Genomic DNA, 10,268 nt, shown 5'->3' on the forward strand with positions numbered 1-10,268 from the left:
CAACTGATGGCTCACACAATGGTGTCTCTACAATTACAGAAGTGATTGCACCAACAAAGGCTAAAAAGGTAACCATGAGGAAGTTTTGGCAAGAATGGGTAATTACGTATCCCTTTGTTTTCCAGGTCATTCATAAGGAGAAGGAGTTTATGAAATGTGCTTGGTGTACAAAGTATAAATTAAGGGACCTTGGGGCAAAGGAAATGGTTGTAAAACAATCATGAAGAGTGCCATAAGAAAACATCGTAAGTCCAAGGAGCATGTTTGGGCTGCAACAAAGCACTATAGCGAAGGTGGAAAACGGATGAAGACTCATGCGAAGGAAGTCATTAGCAGAATTAGGAACAAGGTCATTACAGTCATGAAACTTGCATATTTCAATTCAAAATAGGACGTGGCTATCCGTAAGTATGAGGGATTGTGTGGTTTGGCCTATTCTTTGAATGTAAAAGAAATGCCCATTCAGCATGACTACTCCTCATACACTAATATGATGGCCGAGAAGGATTTCATCTTTTGCATATCAAAGTATGCAAAAGAAAAAGTTGTTGCAAAGCCCCTATTATGCATTGATGGTAGATGAGACTACGGATAGGTCTTTAGAGAAGCATCTCATCATTTATTTCTCTTTTCTGGCACCTAAATGTACAGATTGCTCCTCTGCTGAAATTACATTTGCAAAGCTACTCACAGTACCTGATGGGTGTGCCCATACAAAGTTTGATGCAATCATGAAAATGATTAAAGAAGTTGGACTTAACAAGCAGCAATAATTGGTTGGAATAGCAACTGATGGAGATAGCTCAATGCTTGGTTGCCACGATGGATTGGTTGTAAAAATGAAAAGAGAGATGCTGCATCTCAAGAGTGTTCATTGTATTGCACATAGAGAGGCTCTTGCTGTACTTGATGCAGTTAAATGCTTTCCTTGTTTACCTTATATTGATAAAATTGCTAACAAAGTCTATTCATGGATTTCTGGTTCTAGTGTACGGCACACATGTTTCCAAAGTTTGTTGAAGGAGATGCACTTACAAGTCTTAGAAGTTTTAAACATTCATGAGGTTCGACGGCTTGCACGAGGTAATGTGATGGAGAGGTTGACTCAACTCATGCCTGCAATTCTTAGCTTTTGGAAAGACAATGCGAAGAGTTGGTATGAGAAAATTCGCGTTTATAAAGTCCTCTTTTGTATACACATGCTGGCAGATGTGCTGAGGGATCTCAATGCGTTGAACACTCATTTCCAGAAGGAGAATGTGGATATTCCTTCTATAAGTGTTGAAGTAGAGGTAAGTATTGCTTCTTTGAAACGAAAATTTCTCCAGCAGGAGTTTGGAAAAGGCACTCACTTCTTGAAGAATTTCATGGATGCCACAAAGGACCGTGTTTTTGTGTATGTTAGTGATGATGAAAAGGAGATTTCGCATCAGCTTTTGTATGCTAAAATTCCAGGCAATGATGCAAATGGATTGCCATTGGATAAGAAAGGGGGTGACGTTCAAAGTTGCATAAAGTTTTCAAAGAGGTTTGTCTTGAAGTGATAGAATGTGTGAATGATCGATTTCCAGATGTTTATATCTTCAAGGCAGCTAGAATTTTCAGCCCGCATTACTATCCTCGCAGAACAAAGATTGCATAGGAGATAAAAGCCAGAGAGAAAAAGTTCTCAGAGTGGCTTGAGAAATTTCTTGAGAAGTTTGGAAGTTTGGTTGACATTGACAATTGCAGGGCGGAGTTGCTATCATTTACAGATACATTGTATTATGGCTGCGAGGGGATGGATATGTCAGATACATGGCGTGTTTTTTGTTCTAATATGAACTGGATGCAAACGTATGTGAACCTGACAAATTTGTGGCAGGTCATGCTGGTTCTTCCTGTGTCATCTGTGTCATGTGAAAGAGGTTTCTCAAAACAAAATCTCATCAAGACGCATGCTCGGGAGTGCTTGAATGTGGAAACGCTTGAAGCATTAATGCGTGTTTCATTGCTTGGACCTAGCATTGACAATGTAGAATGGAAAAAGGTTTATGATATTTGGAATCTTGCAAAACCAAGGAGGACATCATCCGATTTATGAGTTTGTGAGGCGATTCATCTTTCAGTATTTTGATGGAATTCGCTACTGGAATATATTCGATTTACTTAAATGGAGTCCATGTACTTTTGAAGGGACTTTGCTAATATGATCTATTAGCTTTTTGGACAATGCACTCAGAGTTGCATTAAAAAATCCAATGTCCATGCAATTTTTTTGCTGTTGATAAAACATGCACTGGCTGGTTGCAACTAAGCTGATTTCTTACCAGTCAACAACACGTTTTATCGCCTGTATATTTATTGAAGATGCAAAATGAGACAATTTTGCCTATATGATAGCTGAGCTTTTACATCATCTTGTTTTGTTAGTTTTGCAAAAAGCAACTTCTTACTCTGTATAATTCTTGAAGATGCAAAATGAGACGGTTTTGCCTATCTGATAGTTCAACTGTCACATCACCTGGTTTTGTTGGTTTTGCATTTTGTAGGAATCTGGTGCGACTGGCACGTAAGCGACTCCTTGAAATTTTTCAGAGGTGTGCAAAATCTTCTATAGGTAAAAATAACTACTGATTTCTAGAAAGGATTTAGCTACCTCATTATGTCCTGACTCCTAAGGAAAGGGTAGGAGTTACATTCTCATGACAATTCTGTGACCATGTGCTCTCTATTGGTGTATTCGAGTTTCTACAAAGGACTCATATGTATGTAGACTCTACAACTCAAAATGCTGGTCCAAACAACTATCTTGAAGGTGTTGTAACTTGTAAGCATTTTAGTACACAGCGAATGGCTTGTTTTGAAGGTGGCAGTCAAGAAAGACAAGCTTATCTCAAAGTGTAATCCTTCATTTGGAAGGTAGTTTTATTTCTTCCCTATTTTGCTCTCGGTACTTGCGGCTACGACATCAATTCTCTCTTGCTGGGTTTTAGAGGGAATCCCCTTGTATCAATGTCCGAATCTTATTCGTCTTTTGCTTTGTTGCTTTTTTTTTGTGATTACTTGTCCATTGATGTCGAGTTGGTGCCTCTCGGTTGTTGATTGTGTAGACCTAAGGGCGATGCGGTGCCATCATTCGTCAAAAGTTGAGGGCGAGGATCTACTGATCCTACAAGTTTTCATGTGCCTGGGGCTAAGACATCGACACTCTCTTGCTACTTGTGGAGGGGATCCTCTCAGATTAGGGTCTATACTTGCTCTTTTGCTTTGCTAGTTCTTTTTGTGACTGCATGTGACTGATGTTGAGGATACCCTTTTGATTGTTGATTTTATAGTGTAAGGAATGCATGGTGTGTAGCAGTGGTCAATGCTTACTGGTTATTGAGTATTCCGAAGATGGGGACTACCGTGCAGTAGCTGCAGCATGTATGGTGGCCAGTATGATCTTGGGGGAGAGATCGAGCGGCGAGCTCTAGTGCAAAGCGGAGCAGACACTAATAATTGAGAAGTTTGAGGGTTGCTTTAGAGATCAGTGCAATATCATCCTGAGCGCGTTCTCCCTCTCCATTGCATTGTAGTAGGCGATCCGTGCCTAGTTGTGCTTGCATGATGCATTCGGCATATTTCAGGCTGCTAAATATATAATTGTTCAAGATCAGGTTTTTTGCAAGGGCCGCGGTTCTAGCTACAAGGTGTCATAAAATGGAAGTCTCTTTTGGGGTTCTTTACTTTGTGCCTAATTCTATAGGAGTAAGTAATGTCTGGCTGTAAACTGTTTGAAAATTCCTTGGTCTACACATTCTATATTCGCGATGAGAAAGTGAGTTATGCTCTTTTGGAGAGGGATTTTCTCATCCAACAAGTGAGAGTCATTTGAATCACTTGTTGTATTTGCAGCACGTGAATTAAAGAACACACTTTTCTTCATTTTATAAGTGATTTCCGTATGCTTTATGCAATGGAATCCAAACCTAAGATTTTTTTTTTTTGGTTACAGATTAGCAGCAAAATGTGGATTAAGCCATTCAAGCAACCAAAGCTTGCAGAGGTGAAATACTTGAAGAACAATTGATGGCTTAAAACAACGTAGATGCATGAGTAAAATCAGAGCAATTACCAGGTCTTATAAGTTCCCTTGGTTCGCTTGCCAGGTACATTGTGTTAGTGTTTTTTTTTTTGTATGTGTTCATCCCATCATGACCTATGCAAGTGGTTTTTGTGTTGTATTCTTGTTCTTGACATTGGTTTTCAATGTGATTTCATGACAATCTCTCAAGCTTGGGTATGGATGGGACCGTGGTCTACAACAATTGAAAGGTTTCACTTACAAGTCACGAACTATTCTTATTATCTCCAGGTTCGATACGTCAAAAAGCTATGAAATTTTGAATCTAATCTTCTTCTTGTTTCAAATGTGTATGATGAAATTATGAATGGATGCATTTACAGAGGTGTCACTTGTTATATGCTAGCAACATAGTATCGTGTACAGTAAATCAACGATGTTTACATGATGAATCTTAGCTATGTGATGCTAAGCGTCATTTGAACTACGGAACCTAAGAACCTACCTACGCTCATCTTCTACACCTTGAGAGTCATTTGAAGCTCAAAAAATGTAAACTAAGAGTCACGCATTTTTAATCAAAATTTAGGGGAGGGGGTCAACTCTAAGGCCTGCTCGACGAAGCACACAATGATTCTTGAGAGACGGTCTTCTAGAAGCAAGATCGAATTTGGTGAAACACAGTTTCTAGCTGCCATTTTTTTTTTGAGAATAACAAAATGAATTAACTGGAAGAAAGGGTTACAAAAGGCCGCTTGGGAAGGAAAGGGAAATCCATCCTAGCAAAGTTAAAACAGTACATCAATAAGATGAACATAAATTGTGAATGAGCAGCATTTTGAAATTCCCAATGTCTTTGCTTTTGCTCCAGTCCATATACCTTGATGAATGATAAGCCACATCAAAAACTTGTGCTTGACGTTAAGAGGATAAAGCCCAAATGCATTTGAATCTATATGCTTAGGGTAAAGGGGCCATTTAAAAGCCAAGTTCCTGTCCTAGGACTACCGAGGCCTATTAATATACGAGCTTTTTTCCAATATTGAGACATCCAAGCGTGGATGTTGGACGGTTAGCCAAAGATGCAAATAGATCCTCATCGTTAGATCATGGTTCGAACTGTGTTGGCGCAATGGCAGATTAATCGCCCCTTACCGTCTTCCTATATATGGCATTTTTTGTTACACAAGATTTTTTGTTTGGTGTTGTGCGTCGTGAGCGCTTCACTGTTTGTAACCTTGCTTCTATCCCAGTTGCGCCTTGCGCTCAGCTCTCGATTGCACCCTCCCAAGCTGAAAACAATGCGGCACAGAATCAACAATTTGTAACTTTGCTTAGGTGGCCGTAACATGGCCCCTTTACCCTACTTAAATTTCATGTTTAAGCTCTCACATTTTTCATAAGCTTTGCGCCTTTTGCTTGGGAAGAAGAAATAACCTTTAAATTTTTTGTTTCCTTCTAATTATGATTCATTATTAATCATAACTAACTATGTTGCTAACAACTAACCTTGATGTTATTTTAAATTATGTTATTTCAAGTTTCTTAAACTACCAGATTAATATGGCATAGAGAGAGTAGAAAGCACTTTCTTTAACCATGGGTGACTGGAGGTTCTAATTATCTAAATATTTCAAGTTTCTTAGATACCAGATTAATATGGCATAGAGAGAGTAAAAAACACTCTCTTTAACCATAGGTGACTGGAGATTATAATTACCTAAATAGTATGCGTGATGAAATGGTGACTAATATCCTTAAATATCCTTTAATCTCCCACATAATTTTTTTTAATTGATTTTTAAGTTCCTTTTATTCTATTACCTACACTACTCTTATAAAGGTAAATACATCAAATCAAAAGTAACTAGGTAATGGAGTTATTTTTGGAACACTACAAGAGGTACTTCACATTAACGACGCTCGTAGTGAAACGCTTAAAAGTAGTGCGACGCTCAAAAGTTAAAATCCACGGCATCGCTATATCGGTGTTGCTATTTTCTTTGTTGCATAGCGACGTCGATAGGGGTAAAAAATAAACTGGGAACAGAAAAAACTCAGATCTCAGATCTGAGTTTCGACGCTCTAACGAAACAAGTGAACCCCGCGCTCTCCCTCTCCCTCTCTCTCTCTCTCTCTCTCTCTCTCTCCCCCTCCCCCCCCCCCCCCCCCCCCCCCCCCCCCCCCCCTCCCCCCCCCCCCCCCCCCACACACACACACATACAGGCACACACGAATGCGCGCACGCGATATGGTCCTTCCCTCTCCTCTCTCTCATGTTCCCTTTCCCTCTTTCTCTCTCTGCCTCTCTTTCTCTCTCTCTCTCTCTCTCTCACACACACACACACACACACACACACACACACACACACACATAGTGTCTTTGAAAGAGAGAGAGAGTAAATACATGCATAAACAAAAAACATATGCACACACACACACATGCATAAACAAAGAATGCATACACACACATTGAGAGAGAGAGAGAGAGAGTAAAGAGAGAGAATGTGTATGAGAGAGAGAAACCAAAGAGGGAGAGAGAGGGGGGGAGAAGACGACAAGAGAGAGGTAAGGGGAGAAAACAAACACACACACACACACACACACACACACACACACACACAGAGAGAGAGAGAGAGAGAGAGAGAGAGAGATAAAAGTAGAGAAAAATATGAAATGAAATGTTATATTAAGATTTTGGGTTAGGTTAGATTTAAAATTACACTTAAGACTAAGTTAGATTAAGATCTAAGATTAAGTTAGATTACATTTACCTTATACTTAAAATTTATGCTAAATTTAAAATTAGGTTAAACTTAAGATTAGGTTAAGATTTAAATTAGATTTAAGATTAGGTTAGATTACATTTAGGTTTAGGTTAGATTTATGTTTATGTTGAGTTTAAGATTAAATTAGATTTAGATTTATGTTAGATTTCAAAATTAGGACAAGATTTAAGATTAGCTACGTTAGATTTAATATTAGATTGAATTTATATTAAGTTAGATTACATTTAGGTTTATGATTTAAGATTATATTAGATTTACTAGGTGGTTATAACGGGTGGTTCTGATCTCCGTGCACCTCTAGACCGCACCTCTAGACCAAGGTGTGCGGGGATCAGACATGACTAGAGAATGTGAGGTAGTTTACATTGTGAATAAAGAGAGAGAGAGAGAGAGAGAGAGAGAGAGAGAGAGAGAGAGAGAGAGAGAGAGAGAGAATTGGTCAAGCAGCATACGTGAGGCCACAAGATGTAGCCTCTGATAGCTCGGAGGATGATCATGCATACCACATTCCCAACGAGGCAATGTTTGAGCCTGAGATCAATGAAACGATTGAGTCGATCATGGATTCAGAAAGGCTTATCTATGATGATATGAAAAGTGAAGCCGATACGGCATTGTATGATGGAGCACATGTGTCTAGATTGAAGGCACTCTTGGTTCTTCTCAACATGCATGCAAAGTTTGGATGGAGTGACACTAGCATCACAACGCTTTTCAGGTGATCTATTACAATGTGTTTACTTCAATAAAAAATTGTACATGTATAATGATCTGATAGATTACTTATACAAGTGTACCACATTTTTTTCGCTATGTAGATTGCTCAAAGAGCACATTCGACCAGCTGATAATGTGATGTTAGATTCCAGAGAGGAAGCAAGAAAGATCTTGCAAAACTTGGGGATGGATTACAATTCGATTCACGCTTGTCCTAACGACTGCATTCTTTTTAGAGGGGAATACATAGACATGGAGAAGTGTCCGAAATGTGATTCTCAGAGATCTTGAGTAGATCTTCATGGACAAAAAATTCCACAAAAGGTTTTGCGACATTTTCCTCTGCTTCCTGGCATCAAGCATTTCTTCAAATGTAGTCCATGGCTGCCCTAGCATCATGGCACGAGGAGAATAGATCTTCGGATGGTGTGCTATGGATTCCTGCAGATTGCGCGGCCTGGAAACATATAGACGATACATGGACTGATTTTGCCAGGGAAGCTCAAAATTTGCGGATAGGCCTAGCTATGGATGGCATAAATCCATCTGGTCAGAGATCAACATCTTACAGTGTATGGCCCGTTGTCATCGTCAACTACAACATTCCCCCGTGGTTGACTACCAAGAAGGGGCACCTGTTTCTACGCTTGATTGTGTTGGGGCGGTATAAAGTGAAGAATATGGATGTGTATCTTCGTCCACTATTGGAAGAGCTACAACAATTGTGGATTGGCATAGAAGTGGTGGATATGAGCCAACACACAGGTCGACAGAATGCTTTGATCAGAGGCATTCTAATTTGGACCATGCATGACTATCCCGGACTAACAGAATACTCAGGTGATTTACACTCAAACTCAAACACTATAAATCTTGGTTTTTCTCAAGCTTATCTATTGTCATGTGTATACATACATGGCTTCAAACAAGCGGATACAAAGCATGTGTCACATCTGGACCTAGACTTAATGCATGTCGGGTGTCCTCACTGAAGAAGCAAATCTACGAAGGTCATCAAGCGTATCTTCTAGAGAATCATGAGTTACACGATAGTTCTTTGGGAAGAGAGCCACCGAGGATGCATGCACAAGAATGGTTAGAGCAAAAGGAAATGTGTGATGACGGTTTGCCCCCAGGGATGAAGATACTCTCTCTATGGTACGAGTTACCATATTCGCCCAGACTCATGATCAATCACTTGCTTGATCCAATGCACATATTCAAGAATGCGGGTAATATGCTGTGGGACCATCTAACCGGCAAGAAAGATACTTTGGGAGCCAGGGTTGACCTTAGAAATGTGGATCGTATGGAGAAATATTGGCCGCAGACAGCACCCGATGGATCGATAAAACTCCCTAAAGCGCCATGGATTTTGAAAGGAGCCCAAGAACAGAAAGTAAAAGAGACCATTCAATTTGTGTGGACCCCCACTGGCGTAATGCACTCACTCTGAACGTGTTTCACTAAAGAAGGGAAGCTTACCAGTTTGAAGTCACACGACTGGCATAAAATTTGTCTAGACGTGTTTTGCAGTTTATTTTACCGGTGGCCATTGAGGGATTTTTGTCTCTTGACGTCCGTAACACAATTTACAAACTTGCAAAGTTGGTGCAATGGATCTCACAAAAGGAGATCAATGTAGACTCCATACCATTCGCCAAACTAAATGCTACGGAGGTTGTGTGCATGTTTGAAAAACACTTTCCTACTACTATATGCTAACCATTCAGGTGCATCTTCTTGTTCACATAGTTGATGAGGTGGAAATAGCTAGCACATTACATTCCAGATGGATATTTTTTTTAGAACATTTCATGAAAACGCTCAAGGGATATGTGCGACAGAAGGCACGTCCGGAGGGTAGCATGGCAGAAGGTTGGCTGGTATCAAAGTCCCTAGTTTACATTGGAGAGTGACTAGATGGATTTGATAAAGTCCGAGACACGCTATGGCAAACCATAGATGATGAGCGCATATCTCGGATTTTCATGTGGAATCTCGGTGTTTAGAAGAAGATGACGGAAGATCTAGAGGCTAAAATCAACCGATTTTGCATGCTTCACAATCCAGTGATGCAAAAGTGGATTTCACAATACAAGGATGCAAAGCAAGAGCGACAAAGGGCACGAATCGAGTGGAGACGGGGAAGACAACCGTCGATGCATTATCTAGCAGGTCTGGAGAGCCTACCAACATTCATGAGCTTAAGATGGTTGCAAAACCAATTGAAAAGTGCACATCAGTGCAGTGAAGAAGTGACTGAGGAGGAGTGGGGGTATTCTCGGGGTTGCGCGACCAAGGTAAGTTTACAATGTACGACTAACGACTTTCTAGATGTTTGAACGGCCACTCATAATCTTTGTTGGTTGTAGTATAAGTCATACACGATAGCATGGTGTAAAGGTTGAAATTTAGGGTGGAACAAATCGACAAAAAGCGTTTTACACAAGTTTGTGGAATCATGGAAAAATTTGAACAGACTAGTCGACGACGATCCTCTGATGCAGATCCTGTGGTGGCGGAACTCACTTACTTCGGCACGTCACAAGAGATTTTGAGGATCGATTATCAAGGATTTTTTGTCGACTTGTTCGACGTGCAATGGTTCAAGATAAACATGGAGGGTCGCAATGCTACTGTGTGCAGAGGAGAGTCTGATTTCCTTGAGGTGGATTCAACTAAAAAATGGACCGACCTAAGAGACACTTTCG

General features: G+C 40.1%; 1 pseudogene; it reads left to right on the forward strand.

The window, feature by feature from the left end:
- Positions 1-2,083, forward strand: part of LOC147451129 (uncharacterized) — a 2,276-nt pseudogene extending 193 nt beyond the window's left edge.
- The last annotated feature ends 8,185 nt before the right edge of the window (positions 2,084-10,268 follow it).

Source organism: Adiantum capillus-veneris, chromosome 9, assembly GCF_014529385.1.
Source record: "Adiantum capillus-veneris isolate H3 chromosome 9, ASM1452938v2, whole genome shotgun sequence".
NCBI classification, from domain to species: Eukaryota; Viridiplantae; Streptophyta; class Polypodiopsida; order Polypodiales; family Pteridaceae; genus Adiantum; species Adiantum capillus-veneris.